This window comes from Dipteris shenzhenensis, chromosome 17 (genome assembly GCF_047967505.1).
Source record: "Dipteris shenzhenensis isolate YYH24624 ecotype China chromosome 17, Dip_SZ_1.0, whole genome shotgun sequence".
Classification (NCBI taxonomy): Eukaryota; Viridiplantae; Streptophyta; class Polypodiopsida; order Gleicheniales; family Dipteridaceae; genus Dipteris; species Dipteris shenzhenensis.
In genome coordinates this window covers 46,988,546-47,013,152 of record NC_141612.1, presented here as the reverse complement: position 1 = coordinate 47,013,152, position 24,607 = coordinate 46,988,546, and positions in this window count along the sequence as shown.

The window sequence follows — 24,607 nt, the reverse complement described above, 5'->3', positions numbered from 1 at the left end:
GAAATTAGATGTGAATGAGAAATTATCAAGCCATAGTATTCTACTAAACTCATACAATGATTCCTACTCAAGAAAAAAGTAACTATGTAAACTTTTGACTAAAAGGTTACCAATATAATCTTCACTTTGCAATAAAGGCACATTCAATATTTAATAGAAGATCAAGTACCTCAACTCCTCTAATTTAGTAGTATAGACATAAATAAATGCATTTACACACACACACACACACACACACACAATTCTCCTTTTTCTTTTGCATCTGTTTAATTTCTTAATTTTTCCTTTTTCTATTTTTTCTACTCTGTTTCCTTCTATCTCACAAACACTCCCTAATTTTTCCTGATTCCTCCTAAAAAATTTTCAACTTCTTTCTTAAAGCTCTAAATTTCTCTCTCTCTCTCTCTCTCTCTCTCTCCCCCCCCCCTTGCATCTTTAACCAAAATTTTCCAATTTTCTTCCCTGTTTCTTCCTCTTCCTTCCCCATAAATTTTCCTAATTTCACTAGATTTTCCCTCAATTATTTTTAATAATTTTTTAAAACTAAAATTTTAAATCCTTTTTTCTTTTTTTCAAATTCTCTCTAGGTCCCTTTTTTAACACCTTTAAAGTCCACATCAAGCTGTTTAAGTCAATGTTTAAGCTACTATTTTATCATGACCTCGATAATAAGGGAGGGGTGTTTATGACACCTGTCTTCCCAATTAAAGTTAAGCATAGATTATCTCGAGGGCTTCTCTCTCCGTTGTGTACTAATTCTTCTTGGCATTGCTCAATTGCTGGCTTACGTAGTAAAGGGGTTGATACCACCATTTCAACTTTTGTTGCATCAAGACTGCACCGATGGCTGTGTCAGAAGCATCACACAAACATGTGGAAGGGCGATTTTTGATTCGGTGATCCAGAGACTACATGACCGAAGCTTTTGTGAGCATGAGTTTGAGATAATTGAATGCAAGATTACACTTATCAGCCCATATTGGGCATGTAGAGGTGTAGCCACATCTGTGAGATATTAGAGCATCCAGCTATGCCATCGAACTTGGCCTAAGAACCAGGCTAATTGCTTAGCAGTGGTTGGATGTTTCACTTTAAAAACCCGCTCAACCTAGCTGGATCAACAAGGGAAATTCAATGTGGCTGAGGAGCATGCCACTACTTACTACCAATGTTGATTTTGCTAGATTAAGGGACACAGGCTGCTCGACATTTGGTGAGGCATATCTTGAGATGATAGAGGTGCTTTGCCTGGGTGCCAAAAACACTAAAGTCCTCTAAGAAAATGCACATGAAGGATGTTTAGTACTCATCAAAGATTTCTTGGACAAGGCATTGAAACATCGTCAGTGCATTTTTTAGACCGAGAGTCATCACATTGGATGCAAACACCCCACATTTAGTAATGAACGCTCTCTTCTCTTGATCTTCCTTTTCCATGAGTACTTGGTTGTAACCACTGAACCTATAGAGGAAAGGATAGATCTCATGGCTGGCTATAGCATTTAGAACAAAGTCAAAGAAGGGATGTGAAAAGGGTCAGTGACTATGGCCGCATTGTTATCCACATAGACACATAGCTTCTTGTTCTTCTTGGGGACAATGAAAATTGGAGAAATCCACATGATCCGGTCAACAAGGTATATGAAACCCACTTGCAAGAGCTTGTCAATTTACTCTTTAGATTTTTGGGCATAGTTTGGGTTTATTTAGTAGCGTTGTTGACATACTAGCTTGGCATCATCTTGAGCACAATCCTGTGCTGGTAAAACTGAGGATGGATGCCCTTCATATTAGTGTCTTCAAGCAAAAACATCAACAAAGGGGACGGGAAGTTAGAAGTAAGCTAGATACTAACGCAAACAATATTAGGGTCGAAATCTGAACCCAGATTCAAGTCAAACAAGTCATCCTCCTTGACACGTTTGGAATGTTGGAGCTCGTGACCAAAGTCTTCTTCTGTCTGCAGGATCGTTGGGCATGCCATTAGCTTGAAGAACACCAGAATCCATTTGAGCATTTGCACTCTTTGAGGTTGGGGTCGATTCCTATGGGGAGTGGTACTTATGAAGAATGGCCATAACATCCACTATGGAGACACTTCTTGAAGAGATAGGCACCACGCTCAGCTCAAGGCTCATACGAATGATGCTAGATCAATTGGAAGTTTTGCAAAAATATTACTAGTCCTTTTCGGGTAGACAGTAGGTCATCACATTAGGTGATGACCTACTATCTCACCTAGTGTGTTGTATCCTACTTGGGCAAACGTGGGTATACACACACACACACACACACACACTTACTATTCTCCTTTTCCTTTTGCATCCATTTAATTTCTTAATTTTTCCTTTTTCTATTTTTTCTAACTCCTTTTCCTTCTATATCACAAACACTCCCTAATTTTTCCTGATTTAGGACTCCTAAATTTTTTTCAACTTCTTTCTTAAAGCTGTAAATCTCTCTCTTTCTCTCTCTCTCTCTCTCTCTCTCTCTCTCTCTCTCTCTCTCTGTGCCCCCCCTCTCCTCGCATCTTTAACCAAAATTTTCCAATTTTCTTCCTATTTTTTCCTCTTCCTTCCCCATAATTTTTCCTAATTTTGCTTGATTTGCCCCCAATAATTTTTTAAAACTAAAATTTTAAATCCTTTTTTCTTTTTTTTTAAATTCTCTCTAGGCCCCTTTTTAAACACCTTTAAAGTCCACATCGACCTATTTAAGTCTGTATTTAAGCTACTATTTTATTGTGATCCCGATAACAAGGGAGGGGTGTTTATGACACCTGTCTTCCCAATGAAAGTTAAGTTGGTTCTTACCATGTTTTATTGTTGGATGGTGGCAGGTATGCAGACTCTCCTCTTCAATAAAAGAGATGCTTATCAGGGCTTCACCAAGCTCCTATTTTTTTTGCAAAAGTATTTTTTGCAAGAACATTATTGTCATTTCTTATCAAAGCTCTTATATACTTTTTGTGCAATTTCGTAGGTGCTTTACGTACATACTCATTCTCTTCCTTAATTCTATAATGTACTCTTTCTATCCTTTACCTTGACTCTTTTGTCTTTTCACTATGCAAAAGGGGTTGTTGTCTTGTCTTCCACACACACATCCTTTCCCCTGCAACTCTGGACGATTGCACATAGTACACTTAAGTCATTAAGGCCTTTTTTGGATTCTTGACTCCTTTCTCTAACTTGTGTCCTGTTTTCCTTTTAGAATTTTTCATGGGATGTTTTGCTCCAATCAGAAGCTCTCAACAACCCTCTTTCGGCTCCTTCTGCCTCATCCCAAGCATCTTTGGATGGTTGCACTTATTACATTTAAGTCATCATGGCGTTGCCTTTTGACTCACTTTATTGCTTGCTGAGCAATTTTCTATTTCTTTTGGTTTTTTCTTTTTTCTAAGAAGACTTTCACCCCAAATAATTCCCATATTAGCCCACTCCATCCCTATTATGGCTATCATATAAACTCTTTTTTCCCCTAGTTTCTTGCAAAAGCAACAGCTCCCATTGCTTCAAAATTGCACGTCTTACTCAAGCACTTCTCTTACTTTTTTTCCATTGCTTATTTGACACTTCTAAAACATTACTAGTCCTTTTCGAGTAGACAGTAGGTCATCACATTAGGTGATGACCTACTATCTCACCTAGTGTGTTGTATCCTACTGGGGCAAAGGTGGGTACACACACACACACACACACACACACACACACAATTCTCCTTTTTCTTTTGCATCCATTTAATTTCTTAATTTTTTCTTTTTCTATTTTTTCTAAATACTTGTCCTTCTATCTCACAAACACTCCCTAATTTTTCATGATTCCTCCTAATTGTTTTTCAACTTCTTTCTTAAAGCTCTAGATTTCTCTCTCTTTCTCTCTCTCTCTCCCCCCCTGCATCTTTAACCAAAATTTTCCAATTTTCTTCCCTATTTTTTCCTCTTCCTTCCCCATAATTTTTCTTGATTTTGTTTGTTTAAGTCTGTGTTTAAGCTACTATTTTATTGTGACCCCAATAACAAGGGAGGGGTGTTTATGACACCTATCTTCCCAATTAAAGTTAAGCTAGTTCTTACCATGTTTTCTTGTTTGATGGTGGCAGGTATGCAGACTCTTCTCTTTAATAAAAGAGATGCTTATTAGTACTTCACCAAGCTCCTATTTTTTTTGCAAGAACATTATTGTCATTTCTTATCAAAGCTCTTATATGCTTTTTATGCAATTTCGTAGGTGCTTTATGTACATACTCAAAGTTTTCCTTAATTCTATAATGTACTCTTTCTATCCTTTACCTTGACTCTTTTGTCTTTTCACTATGCAAAAGGGGTTGTTGTCTTGTCTTCCACACACACACACACACACACAGAGACACACACACACACACACACACACACACACACACACACACACACACTCACACACAAAATAGATAGATTGGGGACACGTTTGCCAAAGATTGCATTTCATTAGACCTATTACTTATTGGATGCTATAGAAGTTACGGCACATGGCTACTGGAAGTTGGCTGGACCTTATTGGATTTATGGGCACGTGATCCGATAGGAACATGGTAGGTAAGCACATGTTTTTTGGAGCCCACCAAAAATCCTATTAGATTCATGGGCACATGTAACTCTCAACCATCTCTCTCTCCACTAGCTCCCTCATCCCTCAATCATGCATGCCACATAGTACATTTAAAGGACATTGTACATGTTTATGTATTATTAAAGAGATTAGTTGCATACTACTGCGAGGGAGGGTTACGCATCAATTCCGCAATACATAATTGAATTGATGCCATAATTTCCATTCTTTTTGTCTCCTCTTCTTGTTTGATTTTGAAGAGCCTTTCTTCGAGGTCATTCCATCTTCCTTCTAATTTTCCATTGTAGTACACATTCACTTAAAACCCTCTGCCACTACAAGGGAGAATGCAAGTTTAGGATTTTCTTTTTTCACTTGCTTTTGATCCTTCACTTTTTGGCCCTTCAAGCCATTGTCTTCCTTCTCTTTCTCCTTCCCCTTCTCTTGAGACGTGCTCTCCACAACCATGTCATCATCTACTATGTCCTCAAGTAAAGGAGTTTACCCTATATTAGTGTGAACTGGAAATGGAACTCCATGCTCCTTAGGTGTGCTACCTAAGATAGCATCTAAAGCCTCATAGAAAGGCCACCTTGATGGCACTGAACCGGGTTTCAATACAAGTTTCTTCTCCTTTTTATATTGTTTTTTGAGTATGTCTACTTTATTTTTAACTTGGTCAATTTTATAATTTCCTTGAATTTCATGATTGAGAGCAAACGTGAGATTCTCCCAATATTTTTCCTGAAGACCCCCCCTCTTTACATGCTCATACACCTCCTCATAGCATGTAATCAATACACTCATACTATTGTCATCCCACTCCACTCTACCACGTTTTTCAACTTGGGTTGTGCAAGAAGAATTTGGTGTTTCTACATGAGTCCTCTTTTTGGTGGAGCTCTCTAATTGTGCTTGTGTATCTGGCAACATAGTTTTGCTGGAAGCTATTGGGGTTTCCACACGAGCTATCTTTTTGGTGGAGCTATGTGTTTGTGTATCTTGTACTCGTCCAACTTGCAAATACTATCCCATCCACTATCCTATGCATTTAGGTCAATGGTGTGTCCTAGTACTGATGAAGGGCAAATTTCTACTCTCCTAGGAATACCATGTTGTCTAGGCTCCATGGATGGCACAAAAGACAAAGGGATATGGACATATGCTGCAGAATAACATTTAAAACAATTTAGATGGAATTTAATCAAGAGAAAATGGAAAGAACCATCTCTCAATATATTATCATATGATATGTTACATCTCTCCCTCTCTCTCTCTCTCTCTCTCTCTCTCTCTCTCTCTCTCTCTCTCTCTCTCTCTCTCTCCCCACACACACACACACACATGCACACATGCACACACACACACACACACACACACACACACACACAACTATCATATCTCTAGGAGTTTTGAAAGAAACCATTAGTCATAAAATTTTGCAATTGGATGTGAATCAGAAATTATCAAGCCATAGTATTCTACTGAACCCATACAATAATTCCTACTCAAGCAAAAAGTAACTATGTAAACTTTTGATTAAAAAGTTACCAATATCAACTTCCACTACAAATTTGAAGAAACATGACTTTGCAATAAAGGTACATTCAATATATAATAGAAGATGAAGTACCTCAACTGAGCCTCAACTTGTCTAATTTAGTACATACACAACTAAATGCATTTATACACACACACACACACACACACACATCAAAGGATGTCAAAAGAGACACCGAAATAGGGTGCGATCCAAGATTCATACATTGTAAGAGATCGAGAAATTCATACGTAGATTCTAAAAGCTCTTTCAAAACACATTAAGTCCTACTTGATAAACTAGACATGATCCTTGATTGGAAGAGATTGGATCATTGCAAGATATAATTAGATAATTTCGAATAGCTATGTAGACAATTGGACAATTGAAAGATATTTTATCGTTGCAAAATACATTGGAATCGTTGCAAGATATGGCAAATAAAATCAACGCTATGTATGAAAAGCTGCAACGATGTTTGACGATGAACATATGAAAGGCTGCAATGATGGAAATGATAAACAACTATGGAAATAACAACAATGACTTCCATAAATCCTTAAAGTAGTTGGCTAAGTATCGCAACAACAACCTTATTAAAACATGAATTGCATGAATTACTAGTAACAACAAAACTACAATGTTATCAGCAAGCAACGTATGGAAAGCAATTACAAACTTACCTAGAGCGATGGACTAAGTGTGACGATAATTAAGAATCAACAAAGAGGATTGAGTGATCAATGCCGATGGACCAAGAGGATGGAGAGTGAAGGTTTGAGCGATCGATCAACGCTACAGTAAGTGATGATGAGCATTCAAAGATGGAGAGGAAGAAAGTTGGAGCAGAATGAGTGGATGAAGAGGAACCTTTGGCCAGTCTCTAGTTATAAAGAGGTGGAGGCTTCCTTGCAGTGTGGGCTAAGAGTCGAGAGAAGCCTTCTAATTGGTTATCTATTAGAAGAATTGGCTTACCTGCCTGTGTAGTTGGATAGGCACCGTCAGGGAACTATTGAGCTTCCGACTTCCTTTTGACTTGCAACGTCAGCATATAACTGCCAGGATGGCCTATAGTCAGAGGAAAATTAGAACATGTGCCCAGGGTAAGAGAGAGAGAGAGCACCTGAGCTTGAGAGGGAGGAATCCAGCAACCAAGGAGCTACAAAGAAATCACCTAAATCCATGCACGATGACCTAAAAGTGGCTAAGGATGGTGGCAGATGCACCACGATACCAACTAAGAGGCTCAAGTTATTCACGTCAAAAATTTTAGTGTATCAAGTGCATTCAAAAGGAGGGGTATTTAAAAAAAAACATTAATTGGATTACAATAACACGAGAGGTTTTTTAATTCAACTTTAGAAAAAAAACTGCTAGTTCATAAGTAAGAAGGGTGTCCATTTGTAAGGGGGGAAACTTTAGTTGAAGGTTTTTTTATAGCCCTTGAACACACGTGATATGTCAGGCTTCTTAGTAGTGCATCCCCCAAGCTAAGAGGCTACAAAAGGTGGCAAATGCACTACAGTTGAGAAAAAGATGTGACTGAGAAGGAGTCACCGTTTGATGATAAGGGTATACAAGCACGGGCCTCGAAGCTCACAAATGCAAGAGATGATGTGCTAGCAGCTGAGGATGAGACCTGAGAAGCTCATGAAGGTTAGTTGTGAATAGGGTGGCCAAATTAGGGGCCAAAGAAGAAGACTAAGAATAAAAGAAGAGCCGTAGGAAGTGATGAATCGAAGAGAAAGATACACAGTATGCTCCCAAAGGACTGAGTATCACAATAAGGAAAAGGGACTATAGACACGTTTTTTGAATTAAAATAAAAAGTGATGGATGCATCTATTAGCACGCTTATTAGTGCGTCCACAGACCCTTGTCTAAACGTGCATTTATATAATGTGGGATGCACATATAGATGCTCTGCAAAAAATTAAAAAAATAGCACGACGTGCTTATAACAACACTAATAGATGCGCTTTAGATGCTTTGCCCAAAAAAAATAAAAATAGAATGATGTGTGGTTGTAGGAATCCCTTATATTGTGAAATGGAATTCCTACAGCCAACAGCATTTTAATTTGCACGATTCCGTGCACATCTATAGCTATTGGTAATTCGTTCCCCATTCCTTAGAACTATATAGTTTCAAATGAGGCAAAGATTAGCCCCAACATCCAATCATCTCAAAGATCTATCATATGATAAACAATGAACATTTTCCAAAGCTTGTAAGCTTGCTAAGTAAAGGAAACACATAAAGAACATAAGAGGTCATAGGTAGGCATATGTTAAAAAAAAATCAAAACTTGTCCCAAGTCACTTAGTTCTCTGAAAAGGTATACACACATGAGATGCTTCCAAGCAAGGAATAGAGAAAATGTATATGCAACTTATGTAAGACACCTTCAAGCAAGGACTAGAGAATTCAACTTGGTTACTAACTTTGTTCCAAGTGATACCGGTGCTCTTCATTCTAAATCACCAATAACTGATAAAAAGAATCTACTAGCTAACATGGTGGTCACATATTTTTTGTGCTTAGCATAGCCCATGCTACCTTGAAGCTTTTGTGATCAAGCCATTGTGAGATATATGTTTTCCTACCTTATAATCAAACAACATATAGAGCACTCTACGCAACCCTTATGGTTAGACAAAGTATCTCTTCAAGATTCAAAGATACCTTGCTCATCAAGAACATGAAAGGAGCAAGCATCAATCAAGTGACATGGAAGAGTCCTTGCTCACTATTAGCCCAATATGGAAATAATAGGAGGCCCATTCTGGCTGGCTCGTCCCTTAGATGAGACTATATGGAGTAGTGTTGTCTACCCTTGAATTGCAAATCCCATACTATAGATGGGCCGCCCATGAATTGCAAATCATACTCAAAGGATAGCTCTACAAGAGTAAACATGAGATCAAACTAGCTTAGTACCAAAGACCTCTAATCAGGAATAGACAACAAGTCAAGAAGCCCTCAAGAAGATTATGTCAATATTGAGTATGAATACACGTAGTCTATCCACGTACCAATCTTTTGGCATCCCTCCATAACGCTCCTTCTCAAGGAATATGAGAAATGCTTCTTTGACATACTGTATGTAGAAGAATGAGCCTTTATTAGTTTCTTCTCTCAAGGAAGATCCATATGCCTATGAACAACTTTGAGTGATTGCTTGAGTGTATGCATCTTTTTGTAATCTACCTTAACACAACTCTCTAGATTAATACATTTTTCTTTTTTCACCTCTAGATGCCTTTCTAAGATCTTTCTCTTTCTAACATAGCATCATCCTTTAATATTCAACTTTTTTGTGTTATAGGTCACATAAATTCTTCATCATGACCATTATTTGGAAACTTTCCTAGACAAAAATAATTGCAAAAGTAAGGAAAAAAGTCACATAAAGATAATGTAAAAAATACTACAATTAACTCAAAATCAATCCAAATACCCTGGGGGGTTCACTATGTATAAGTCCTATATATCACGTGACTTCAAGGATCCTTTTATAAAGCCCTATGTAATCTATTTTAAGAATTTTTATTCATCCCTTTGTAAGTTTTTATTAACTTTATGAATCCCTTGCTATAAATAAATTATTTTTCAAGAGATTTAAAAAATCCTTATGCTTATCAAAATCATAAAGCAACAGAGTCCCAACAACAAAATGGTTGCCATGATCTCCCAAATTAGGACTAAAATTAGAAAAACAATGATATGAATGAAAAGTAGCTTGCACAACAAAAGTAGTTTTTCTTGAGTCATCTTGTCTGAATTGATCATACTCATCAGGGGCACCTACTAGATATTCTACATTTTCATCTTCAATTCACATCATCTGACGATGATGTTTTTCCTATTTTTGTTCATCAATACTTATACATACATACATCTAATGCTAACCATTCATAAAGAAAGGACATGCACTAATAGAAACCAGCCTCAAGGCCAACAAGAGGCTAGTATTAGACAACTAATTAGCCAATGCTTTCACCTTAAAAAAAATTAGCAAATAATTTAAACTCAGTTTGGGAGCTAAGTGCTCCGGCTCAAGAACAAGGATGCAAACCTTGTCTCCCCTTGTGGTATTTCTTTAATTAAGTGAAAGATCTAAATCCTGGCTCCACAAAGGATACAATTTCTCTTGCACTTGCGGCATTCCACAACCCATTAGGCATCCACATATCATGCAAAGCCTCTATTGTTCACTGCTCTCACTAATCATGGCCATAGGAATCCGGTCATATGCAAGATAGCTTGTGCACAGTCTATAACTATTACTAGTAGCCCACTCAATGCATCCATAGAGTTCCCCACAGCTACCACTAGTGCCCAATTAGCCACCCATCTACTCAAAGCATTGAAAAAAAGGATATGCTTTCCCTACTGTCCAGGACTGCCACTACCTAGAGTCTCTCACCCTATGGGCAACATACATCCTGATGCCTCAATTTGTTCCATAGAAGAACTTACATCACAACATAGAAAATTCTGAGGCAAACCTTCTTACACCATGGAAAGTTTACAACCCAATTGGTATCATAGCCCAAAGCTTAACCTTTGAAATCCTTTACTCTGACCATTCATGCAAAAAGCATCCACTTCCAATGCACGTAGCCCCTTCCAAGCTATCCTTGCATCAACCAAATAACTAAAGGCAAGTCCCTCCTTTCCCAAGCTACTCTAGCATCAATCCATTGGCATACAAGGCTTGCACATATCCCAAAGCTATCCTTAGGAGCCACACCTGATCACAAATCTCTCCAAAGCTATCCCTAATGCATCCCCCTGGTTGCCCTCTATGAATTCTAATGCTCACCTAGGAAAAGGAATGTTGGAGACATGAAATCAACCTTGGAATGCTGTCTTGGTATTCCTCTGTGAAAGAAAACTTGAATTAGGAGAGGTAGGAATAGAGGTGCTCCTAATGACCACAGTAGTGGAGGGCTTGTTGCCTCCTTGGTGACTAGCCCACGGACCAAAGAGGGAGGAAAGAGATTGTTGTCCCAGTCACAAGTATAGTAATGTACCCTACCGTAAGATTGTACCAATAGTCCATACCTTGCAGCCCAAATGAATCCTTTGGTTCTGTATAGCCTTGGAATCCCAAATCATCCATACATGCTCGTACACTATACACAATCAACAGACCAACAACCATAAACACTTCCTTACATCTAGACTAGCAAGTCCTGTGGGATCACCATATGTAGACCAACTTCAGTCCACGCCATGGCTCCCGTATAGAAATGTTTCTACCTAGCCCCAAAGATCTATTGGCCATCCATGGCCAAATCCTGTATGTGATCCCCATTGTCGAGTCCACGCTAACAAGACCTTCCTTTGGCAACCTTGCCAAATTGATCCAAGGCATGGGAAAATGCCACCTTGCATTTCCCTCTCATTTTCTTGCATTACCCCCTCTAGTGGGGCAATTTTAAAGAGCGAACCAATGCCCAACTTGGAAACCTTAGGGTCTTTTTGCCCATCTTTGGACCTTTTCAATAATTTATCCCCAAGGCATCAACTCCCTAGGGGGAATCTTGCACATCCACATCCCAAGGCCCTACCCCTTAGTCTTTGAGGGCCCTGTCCACATGTGAGTGCAAACTCATGCCCTCATGATATACCCTCTCTTGAAACATGGCAAGCGACCGCGATTCAATCTAGATGTTACAAGAAGATGTAGTACCTGAAATACATGTGAATATACCATCATAGAAGCATGTATTACAAACTGACATAGCATATATGATTGTTCTAAGCCTAGGATAGAAATCCATGTACACTGCAACAACTATCTCGTAGTGACTAGTACACTGATCATATAAGTCCCAAGGCAGATATATTCTCAGCAAGTAGTACCATGGGTGACCATACAATGTCACCAAGTGGCCTCTAGATATCTAAGCCTGTCTGTACCAAAATAGAGGAGGTACTACCTCCCTCTCTCGCAGCAGGAAATGCTCCAAACCTACACTTGTTGAGTCTAAAGGAACCACAACCAAGGTTGGCTCAAGCTGAAAAGCTTCCAGGTAAAGCTCTAACCACTAGGGTGTATGTGCCAGATCACCCTTTTCAAACCACTTTGCATGCAATGGTGAATAATTTGCAAACTTCACAAAATAGAAATGGGATACTTTACCTATGACTTTCCTTGGCTTATGTGCCAACGTCGGCTCTGGAACTAAATTCACACCTAGCTCCTCAATCTTTGGCTGCATCTCTTATGGCATATCCTCTTGCACATCTTCAGAGGAAGATTTGAGAAGACTCACAATTTAAACATTATGAATCCTCCAAAGATCACATCTTCAGAGGAAGATTTGAGAAGACTCACATTCCCACATACATCACACTAGACAATAAAAGCCTAACCAATATTGATTACTCATAGCATGGTTTGCTATACCAGCCCCAGTACCCTGCATACCAAATAGCGCTCCATGCATTCCTGGCTGCATCTCATTGTTTCCATTCCTAACACTTTGAAGTTTGCATTCCAGGCTACATACCCCCAAGCATAATCCCTTGTATGCCTTGCATTATAGGCTAAAAAGGAGTAGGGTGGTTTCCAATCATTCCTAGACCATTCCAACTAAAGAGATGGGTGGGATAGAAGAGATTCATGATGACACAAAGGAAGAGCACAAGTGAAGCCAAAAGCATGTGTATTGAAATGAAGGGAGAACCTCCCTTATATAGAGTGGAGAGGAAGGTGTCCTAGATCATAGGAACCTCCCCTACATCAGTGGTAATCAGCCCCTATTATCATAGGAACTGCCTAAATCAAAGGAACCTCCCATGTGGGGGCCTTTGCACTTACATCATCACTTATGTCATGGTCTAGATACCTTATAGCACTAGGTGTGCTTCTACTACACACACACACACACACACACACACACACACACACACACACACACACACATGTGACTCCCCTAGATGCACACATGCATCTTAGAGCAAGCCCTTGATCACATTTATCCCAACACCAACTTGGCTAGCCATTGCTTGAAACACTATACTACCACCAAAATATCCAGGATGCACTATGGGATGCGGAATGACTTGTTGTTCCTGATATGCATTCTGCAAAGTATTGCCTTGGCAATGCAAATCGACACCAGGTTCATGAATAGATAGTTGCAATGGAGCACCCTATGCATTTGGCATTAATTGTTGTCTATTCATTCAATGGCATAGGCCCATATGGCTGCCTATTGGCATTCTGATCATCTTCAACAGAAGCTCCCTCAACGAAGATTGCCCATCTCGAGAGGATTGTTGTCCCATATTCCAATTCCTTGTCACTGTGTGATATACTTGCTGAATTCTCCTTGTTGCATTTCACTTACAATAAGAAATCCTTGCACCAGAGACAACCACATGCTCACCTCCTTAAAGAAGTTGGTGATGTCTAGGCAACAGAACCATGAAACCGGACTCAAGGCCAAAAAGAGGCCGGTACTAGACAACTAACCAGCCAATACTTTCACATTAAAAACATTCAACAAATAACTTAAACATAGATTTGGAAGCTAGAGTGCTCTTGCTCACAAGAACAAGGACAAATATTGGCCCCAAACCTTGGCGTTCCTTTTGGTATTTCTTTAATTAAGTGAAAGATCTTGACTATAGGGTCTACAAATGCTACAATTTCTCTTGCACTTGGGGCATTCCACAACCCATTAGGCATCCACATATCATGAATAGCCTCTATTGTTCACTGCTCTCACCAATCCTCACCATTGAAATCTATTCTGATCCCAGATAGCTTGCACATAGCCCACAACTGTTACTAGCAACCCACTCAACCACACAATTCCCCACAACTGCCACTAGTGCCCAATTAGCCACCCATCTACTCAAAGATGGAAAAAAAGCATACAGAAGCTTTCCCTACTATCTAAGACTATCACTATCTATAGTTCTCACCCTATGGGCAACATACATCCTGATAACTCAATTTGTTCCCCAAGGACAACTTAAATCACAACATAGCAAATTATTCGTAGGTGATTCATCTTACACCATGGGCAATTCACAACCCATAGGCATCCAAGCCCAAATCATAACCTTTGCAATCTTTTGCTGTAACCATTCATGGAAAAAACCATCCACTTCCAATGCACATAGCTCCTTCCAGCCTTCAACTAGAGCACTCAAGGCAGTCTATCCTTTCCCAAGCTATCCCAGGATCAATACATTGGCATACAAGGCTTGCACACAACCCGAAGATATTACTAGTAGCCACATTGGACCATACAACTCCCCAAAGTTATTCCTAGTGCTTACCCTTGGCTACCCTTTGTGAATTCCAATGCTCACCTAAGAAAAAAAATGTTGAAGACACAAAATCGACCTTAAAATGTTGTCCTGGTATGCCTCCATGAATGCAGACTCAAATTGGGTGAGGTAAGAATAGAGGTGGTTCCCAATGAAAAAAGTAGAGGAGGGCTTGCTGCCTCCTTCATGACGAGCCCACAAACTAAAGAGGGAGGAAAGAGATTGATGTCTTGCCTAGACATCACTGTACCTTATCGTATGATCATACCAAAAATCCATCCTTGCAGCCCGAATGCAACCTTTGGCTCCATACAGCCTTGGAATCCCAATCAATCGTACATGGCTGTACACACAATCTTGAGCATGATCCATACACTAGAGTACACTATACACGATTAGGAGACCACCGCAACCATACACACTTTTGTACATCTAGACCAACAAGTCTTGTGAGATCACCATACATAGACCAGCTTTCCATGCCATAGCTCCCATACAAAAATGCTTCTGACCAACCCCAGAGCTCTATCTCCCATCCATGGTCAAATCACTATATATGGTCCCCATCATCGATGTCCACGCTACCAAGAATTTCCTTTGGCAACCTTGCCAAATTAATCCAAGGGATGGGGAAATGCCACGTGGCATCTCCCCTGATTTGCCCCCATTACCCCTCTAGTGGGGAAAATTTAAAGAGCAAACCAATGCCCAACTTGGGGAATTTAGGGCCTTTCCCCCCCCTCTTTGGACCTTTTCATTAATTCATCCCCAACGCACCAATCCTTAGTAGGAATCTTGCACATCCACATCCCAAGGACTACCCCTTACATTTCTAGGGTTCTTCCCAGATGTAAGTGCAAAACTCATGCCCTTATGACATACCCCTCTCTTGAAATTTGGCAAGCAACCACAATTGCATCTAGATGTTACAAGGATATGTAGTACTTGAAATACATGTGAATATACCATCCTAGACGTAGGTATTACAAACTGACATAGCATATACGATTGTTTAGATCCTAGGATAACAATCCATACACAATGCATATACTATCTTGTGGTGACTAGTACATTGATCATAGAAGTCCCAAGGCAAATATACTATCAGCAACAAGCAGTACCTTGGGTGAACATACAATGTCACCAAGCAACCTCTAGATATATAAGTCTATCTACATTCCAAAACAGAGGAGGTACTACCCCCCTCTTGAGCACAGACAATTCTCCAAACCTACACTCTGTTGAGCCTGAAAGAGCCACAACCAAGGTTGGCTCAAGCTGAAAGGCTTCCAAGTAAAGCTACAACCCCTGGGATGTATCTGCCAGATCACCCTTTCCAGCCACTTCGCATGATGGTGAATAATTCTAAAACTTCACCAAGTAGCAATGGGATACTTTACCTCTGACCTTCCTTCCCCTATGCGCCAATGTCAACTCTGGAACTAAAATCACATCTAGTTTCTCAACCGATGGCTACACCTCTTATGGCATATCCTCTGGCACATCTCCACGAGAAGGTTTGAGAAGACTCACATTTTACACATTATGAATCCTCCAAAGATCTGGTAGCTCAAATTGGTAAGCTACATCACTGATGTTATGACATATGATGCAAATCCCTTACAAAAGCATCCATCTCTTGTCACAAAGCTAGCCAAAGAAAGCCTACAACTGCTTTCACTAAAGCATCAATACATCGATACCCTAAAACACTAGGCCTAAAGTGCTTGTAACAACAAAGAAGGCCATGCATCTTAAGGAATCCATCCATTCTGTATGAGAACAACACTAATATTGTTCCCACATACATCACATTGGACAACAAAATCCTAACCAATATTACCATTACTCATAGTAGGGTTTGCTATACCATCACTAGTACCCTGCATTCCAAACATGCCTATAGGATCTCCCATAGTGCCATGCATTCTTGGCGGCATGTTGTTGTTTCCATTCATAGCAATTTGCATTCCGGGATACATACCCCCAAGCATAATCCTTGTATACCTTGCATTCCAAGATAAAAACCAGTAGGGTGGTTTCCAAGCATTCCGTGACTGTTCCCAACTTGGCCAGCCATTGCTTGAAACACGAAACTACAACTAAACTATGTAGGATGCACTATGGGATGTAAAATGACTTGTTGTTCCTGATATGCATTCTGCAAAGTATTTCCTTGGCCATGCAAATCAACACCAGGACCATGAATAAACTTTTGCAATGGGGCACCCGATGCATTGGGCACTAACTGTTGGCTATCCATTCAATGGTGTAGCCTCATATGGATGCCTATTGGCACTTTGATCATCTTCAACAATCTTCCTCAAACAAAGATCGCCCATCTTGAGAGGAATATTGTTCCATATCCCAATTCCTTATCACTATGTGACATACTTGTTGCAATTCAATTATAGCAAGCAATACTTGCACCAGAGACAACCACAAGCTCACCTCTTTAAAGAAGACGGTGACGTTTTGGCAACAACAGAACCATGAAATCAGCCTCAAGGCCAACAAGAGGAGAACAACTAACCATCCAGTGCTTTCACATTTAAAATATTCAGCAAATATCTTAACACAGATTGGGAGCTAGAGTGCTCCTGCTCTGCTCAAGAACAAGGACATAGATTGGCCCCAAAACTTGGTGCCCCTTTTAGTATTTCTTTAATTTAGTGAAAGATCCTGAATCCAAAGTCCATAAAGGATACACTTTCTCTTGCACCTGGGGCATTCCACAACCCATTAGGCATCAACATATCGTGTATAGCCTTTGTTGTTCATGGCTCTCACCAATCCTAGACATTGGAATCCATTCCCATTCCAAATAGCTTGCACACAGCCGAAAACTGGTACTAGCAGCCCACTCAGCCACACAGTTCCCCACAGTTGCCACTAGTGCCCAATTAGCCACCCATCTACTCAAAGAAGAAAAGGAAAGAATACAAAAGATTGCCCTACTATCCAGGACTGTCACTACCTATAGTCTCTCCCCCTATGGGTAGCATACATCCTGATATCTCAATTTGCTCCCTTAGGAGAACTTACATCAACATAGCAAATCAGACATAGGTTGAACCTTCTTACACCATGGGCAATTCACAACCCAATAGGCATCCTAGCCCAAAGCATAACCTTTTCTATCCTTTGCTTTGATCGTTCAAGGCAAAAAGCATCCACTTCTAGTGCACATAGCCTTTTCTAGGATGTCCATGGCAAGATGTCCTTGCATCAAGATGAGCACTCAAGGCAAGTCCGTCCTTTCCCAAGATATCCCAGCATCGGTCCATTGGCATATAAGGCTTGCACACAACCCAGAGCTATTACTAGCACCTGACCACACAAGTCCCCAAAGTTGTCCCTAGCTACCTTGTGTGAGTTCCAATGCTCACCTAGGAAAAGGAATGTTGAAGACATGAAATCTTGAACCTTGGAATGCTCACTTGGGAAAAGGAATGTCGAAGACATGAAAAAGGGGGGAGGGGAAGGCAAGGGGGGATTGCAAAAAAATGCAAGCAAAAAGGCTGCAAATTTTGTTTTGTGCTACAAACTTCAAAGCAAGAAGGAGAGGTACTCGGCACCCATTAATCCAAAAGAGAAGAGGGCTGAGAGGGGAAGCCAACTAAGGGGAGAGGGCTGAATAGTGAGAGGGAAAAGGGGCTAAGAGGAGGGCACTGGTAGGAGGATAATTTGTTGAACCATTGTGGTCATAAGTTGCTCTATCAGAGCCTTATTAATGTGAGAATTTAGAAATAGCTAGGTGGTCCAAAAAATGATGTCAATGAGCAAGCCAAATTGAGCATTGAGCTAATAGACCATCTATTTGTTTGGTTGAGTGTGAGCCCATGATGGTTCATTAAGAGTGGGTGTTTTAGTAGATGGAACAACCCCCCACCTATGAGCTCCAAAATAAGGAGAGGATGGAGGAGTGACACCTAGGATTCATGGGAGTGAGAGAGATGTGTAGGATCCCATTGGATGTCACATGAAACTATGTTAACCCTCCATTCCCAGTTCAATGTGTGTGTTATTTGCCCTAGCCCTTGCCTCCCCCTTTGGGCCATCTTCTCCTTAAAATCCAACCCATATAGAAGGCTTATGGACATCCCACATTCATTGCAGAGATCATGTAGTATGGGGACCATTTGGGTCTCAGATTGTGCCAATGGGCCCTGATTTGGTGTACATGATTCAACACATTTCAAAGAGTTAATTGTGTATGATAAGTTGGTTAGAAAAGAGGCGTTGCAAGAGCCAATGCTCCAAATTTACAGGGTGAAATTATTCAACCTTACATTGTAGCAGATTCTACCTACAAGGCAGAAGCATTTGTGCTAAAGGATTTTAGGGCGAGAGGTGGGTTATACCATGAGGAGAAGGTATTGTTTGATCAACATGTTAGCAAGGGTAGAGTTGTCATAGAGAATGCATTCGGCATGTTGAAAAATAGGCGGCCTATTCTTAGGGAGGTCAATGCCTGCATCGTAGGTTGGAGTTGCGATGACATCTTCGATTGATCAAGGTTAGTATTTGTCTTCTTTACATGTTGAGTGCTTGTGTTGTTTGCTTGAGCATATATTTTTTGCATTTACTTGTGGTATGTTTTCTTACTTTTTTTAAAGGTCATGTGTGTGGTCCTTTGTTTTTGTATGTGTGTGGGTGATCATTAAATAGAACTAAGCTCCTAGATTTCATGTTCAATATAGCGTCATCAAAAATCTAAAACAAGACTTATCTGTAGAGTTCGACATGAAAAATCTTGGAGTTATGCACTATTGTCTTGGAATTGAGTTCTGGAGAGATTCAAATAACACACCTTCATGAGTCAGCTCAAATATGTTGACAATCTCTTGAAGAAGTTTCATATGGCAGATTGCAATATTGTAACCACTCCCATGGAACAGAGTTTGAAACTTACAAAAGATTCAAAAAAGCCTACAGTCAATGACAGGTACTACAGGTAGCTCATCGGCTCTCTTATATATCTGACTATCACACGCCAAGATATCTATTATGGAGTAAGCTCACTAGCACAGTTTACAGTGTCTTTGCATGTGGTTAGCATCTCTACTTGTTTGCTTGTTTGTAGCTTAGGTAGGCAAGGCCTCATGGTAGACACCCTTGTGTCGGGGTGGGGTTCAATTCCCCAAAGGTCATTAGATTTGTTGTATAAGTGGGGCTATTCAAATTGTAAGTGTGTGTGTACTATATACTGTAAGGTTTTGTTTTCTTTCATGTAGATTATGGTTTTGTAAGGTTTTGTAGATTATGGTATATGGTTTTTAATGTACCACTCCAATTTTTCTCCTAGGACTAACGAGTTCTAGGTGTGTGTGAAGGGAACACTAAGAGCTTACATTGCATAAGGTCCTACCCTATCGGATTTCTTCAGGGACATGTGCCCCTCATGTGCCCATGAATATGATAGGATTTCCAACAGGATCCGCCAAACATGTGCTTACCTGTTCGATTCTTTTCGGATCACGTGCCCGTAAATTCGATAAGGTCCGGCCAACTTTTGGCAGCCATGTGCTCGTAACTTTGATAGCATTCAATAGGCAACAGGTCTAACGGAATGCAATCTCCGGCAGACATGTGACCAGGGATGATTTTTTCGCATTAGTTTCGTTAATAAGCGAAAGTTTTATATGGCTTGTGAAAGTTTATATGCTTTTATAAAAATAAAAGCTTAGTATATTCGCCACAATTTGAAACTAAAATTAAGAAAAGAGCTAGGTTTAGCCTTTAAGATTATAAAATTATAAATAAAGTCCATGAAAATTCACCAAAGTTTTATATAATAAATAAATATATTTGGAAACTTTCGCCAACATATTATATATACAATTTAAAAATTTGGCTAGATCTATAGAATTAAGCACCAAAAGAAGACTTGTGCCTTTATATCCAGTGTACATTTGGCTAACTTAAGCCTATGGTAGGCCCATCATTAGAAATATGTGTACCCCTCATCAAGTCATATGGTAGGGATATATCTCTTCATGCTTCTATCTTCAACAAGAACATGGAAGGACACTACATACATAGGTAAACAAGTAGATTCTTAGCAAGAATAATCAAATGATTAAAATGACACAAAATTAAAGAATGAAATTTTCTATAATGGCCTGGTAGAAGGTGTCTTGTTAGATATTTTAAGTATTTCTTTAGTCACAGTTTATGATCACAAAAAGTAGGTAAAATTTCAACTAAATTAATGAATAGAGCTAGAGTAGTGAATATGCATGCAGTCACATATTTAGTTGTGTGTGTGTGAAAATCTAACTTTAATTTCATCATGTACTTCTATGCATTTATATTTAGTTGTGTGTGTGTGTGTGTGTGTGTGTGAAAATCTAACTTTAATTTCATCATGTATTATGCATTTATATGTTTAGAAATTTATCACAATGCAAAGAACTCGGGCGGTCCATCTAGGAAATGTATATATACTATGAGAGTTCAAAATGAGGGGTATTTTAATTCTCAAGCCTTACAGAAATATATTTATAGCAGGGGTAATTTTATACACCGTTTTAAAATTAATGGGTAGGGTGTGTTTATTCTCATATCCAAATTCAAAGTTATTTTTTAAATATTCTTACATCTAGGATGATGTGTAAGAGCATTCACAATTTGTTGATGGGTAGCTCAAAGTTTTAATGTGCTAAATAGCCCTCATAGTCATGATAAGTAAATGATGTTAATGAGGCAAAGATGCATTTATGGAATTCCTTCTGAGCTAAAAATAAGACAAAGGTTATAAGGTCGGAAATGAAAGCCATAATAGCTGCAAGTTGAGAGAAAAAGTCAGCAATTACTTTCAAGAAGATTGGGTAGCCAAATATCGTTGGTTAGACGTAGAACAAGTGGACACGGGGGATGCACCAAAGTGGGCCATTTGTAAAATATGCACATGGGCAAGGAAAAAGGAGGCACAGTTACAATTGAAGATTGATATGATTGAGAAGCATTGTGGGAAGGTTTACAAGACTGTAGAAGTTACAAGTAATGAAAAGAAAGTGATCAAAGAATGGGACAAGGAAAATAACCGCCACTTAAAAAATGAGATTGAGTGCAATAAGTTCTTGCTTGCACAAGAGTCTAGCAGAAATAAAAGTGAAGGATCATTGAAAAAGCATTGGGAATGTATCAATGATCAGGTTGATAGAGAAAAGATAATGCAATTCTCAACTATCATCCAAATATTGAAGCAAGGCCACTCACTAATAGACTTCTCGGGTTACCAATCATATCTTCAATTTTTGGATGTTCCTAATTTGGCAAGTATGCATTGTCAAGGAGTAGTGCAATAGATATGGCTAACCACATGAACCAAGTCATAATTAATGATTTAAAGGAGACTTTAAAACTTGTAGACTTTTTTTCTATGTCATTGGATGAGTACACAGCTGTGGATACTACATCGTGGTTGGGAATGCATTTATACGTGGTAGAAAACAATAAGAGAAAACCATATTTTTTACATGTATACAAACTTGATTCAGAATCCAACGCTAATAACTTAGTGCAAGTTTTGATCCAAGCTTTAAAAGAGTATGGAGGTGTGACAGAGTCTGAGATGGTCAAGAGACTTGTTTATTTTGCATGTGATGGTGCTTCAGTCTTGCAAGGTTGTCAAAATGGTGTCTCTGTAGAAATAGAAACAAAATATGCTCCTTACTGTGTTGGGATACATTGTATGGCTCATCGCACAAATCTAGCTTACAAAGTTGTGTCCACATTTCCATGAGTACAACGAATCAAGACTTTGGTTAAAAAAAGCTACTCTTACTTTTGCAAGAGTCCAAAAAGATACAATCAATTTAGAGTTATTGCAGAAGTAGTGGGTACAAAAGGGAGGAAGATTTTGAAGAATGTGGATACTAGATGGATATCTTTGGTTCAGCCAGTGAAAAGATTATGGGATGAAAACAAGACTTTGGTCTATTTAATGCATATGGAGGCAGAAGAAGAGGTTGAAAAGGCAGATATTTTGTATCATAAACTGACCAACATAGATTCGATATTGGGATTGTGTGGAATTATTCCACTTTTAGACAAAATGAATGTGTTGAGTAAAATGTCTCAATCAAAGGATATTTATATCAATGAATATGTCAAGGCAATAAAACTCACTAATTTGAGTATAACAATAGCATACGATAAGAAGTCAAGCTCTAGTTTTCAAGACGAGAAATTGTTTAAAGATTGGAAAAGTTTAATAGACCTAGATGGGGATTCCTCTCTTTTAACATGTGACCAGGAAGGATATGTTTGCCTTCGTGCAAACAATTAGGTTTTTAGGATGACGAGAGAAAACAAACAACACAAAAGACTACAATACATTAAAAAAGAGGCTTTTTTAAAGAAAGTAAAAACAGTGAAAAATGCCCTTAGTGAAGTTGCAAGTGCAGTGGTAGATGAGATCAAAAGTAGGTTTCCACAAAATGACCTAATGGAAGCATTTACCATCATATTTCCACATTTTTGGGTTAATGGATCTTATGAAAGTACAAAGCAGGTCTAAAGAATCATTTGGATGCTCTCAAAAAGCACTTTGGACGGGACATTGACATGGACAATATAAAGTACAATGGTTTGTTGGATTTTGGAAAGCTTCCCTTTTTGGAGAAGTCATGCACCAGCAAAGTAATTTAATGGAAAATGTTCAAATGCAAGGTTTGATGGTTCGACTTTGGAATGAGCTCTCTCACAATACATTCCTACAAGATAACATTTCTGAGTACTTCAAGCTTGCAAATTTATGTCAAACCTTTATTATTGGCTCAATTGAGGATGAAAGGTGTTTTAGTACTCTCGGTTACTTGAAGAATAAGCTTCATAATAAACTAGATGATAATTTAGATCTTAGCTTGTTGAGATTATACTCTTATTCTTATGATGTTAGTAGATTTCTGTATGATAGAGCATTAGCACTCTGGAAGTCAAGCTGTAAAAGAAAAGGCTATAATTAGCTTTTTTGGACTATTTAAACTAGACTTTGAGAATTTTCTTCCCCCATTGGATTTGAAGGATATTCATTATCCTTAAACAATTTTATGCTTTGCATACTCTACAACATCCTAAATGCTAGCTATTTCATGTATTTTCAAATTATATTAAACGGCAAAGATAGAGTTTTCAATATAACTAGTTTTTAGTCTATTTGTGAAAATTGAAAGTTTTTTAAATGCTCTAGAATATTTAGCCAAGTTTTGAAACAAAAATTATAACAAAAGATATAATTCGCCAATTCTTTGAAACTTTTAAAAATAATTTATGAAAATTTCGCCAATATATTATAATAAAATATTTCTATACCTTCGATAAAAACATCCATGCATGTGACCAGTCTATCTTTGGAGTGTGTGTGTGTGTGTATAAATGCATTTAGTTGTGTATGTACTAAACTAGACAAGTTGAGGTACTTAATCTTCTATTATGTATTTAATGTGCCTTTATTGCAAAGGACTCATGTTTCTTCAAATGTGTATTGGAAGTTGATATTGGTAACTTTTTAATCAAAAGTTTACATAATTACTTTTTGCTTAAGGAGGAGTCATTGTATGAGTTTAGTTTAATACTGTGGCTTGATAATTTCTCATTCACATTTAATTGCAAAATGTTGTGACTAATGGTTTCTTTGGAAAATCTAGGAGATATTATAGTTGTTTGTGTGTGTATGTGTGTTTGGAGAGAGAGAGAGAGAGAGAGAGAGAGAGAGAGAGAGAGAGAGAGAGAGAGAGAGAAATTTTATTAGTCTTCGGAAGACCGATGGGTCTATGAGACTGAAAGAAAACTTGATACAAATCACAGTAAGGGTGGAGGTACTGAAACGAGCATCATCATCGGTTCTGAATCCTAAGTCTGATCATACATAATCAGATACATCTGGATGTAACAATGAGAAGAAAAAGACTGGGATGGAGTGAAATTCTCCGTATGTCATGTCGCCCTGGCTGGTGCATAGCCGGTGATGGGACGCTGGCACCCGTCAAGGGGTGCCGTGCATCTCAGTCTCCTGACAAGGCTCGACACAAGACCAAAGCCACCGTGACTCCCGTGGGACGTACCCAGGTCTAAACAATGAGAGAGAGAGAGAGAGAGAGAGAGAGAGAGAGAGAGAGAGAGAGAGAGAGAGAGAGAGAGAGAGAGAGACAGAGAGAGATGTAACATATCATGT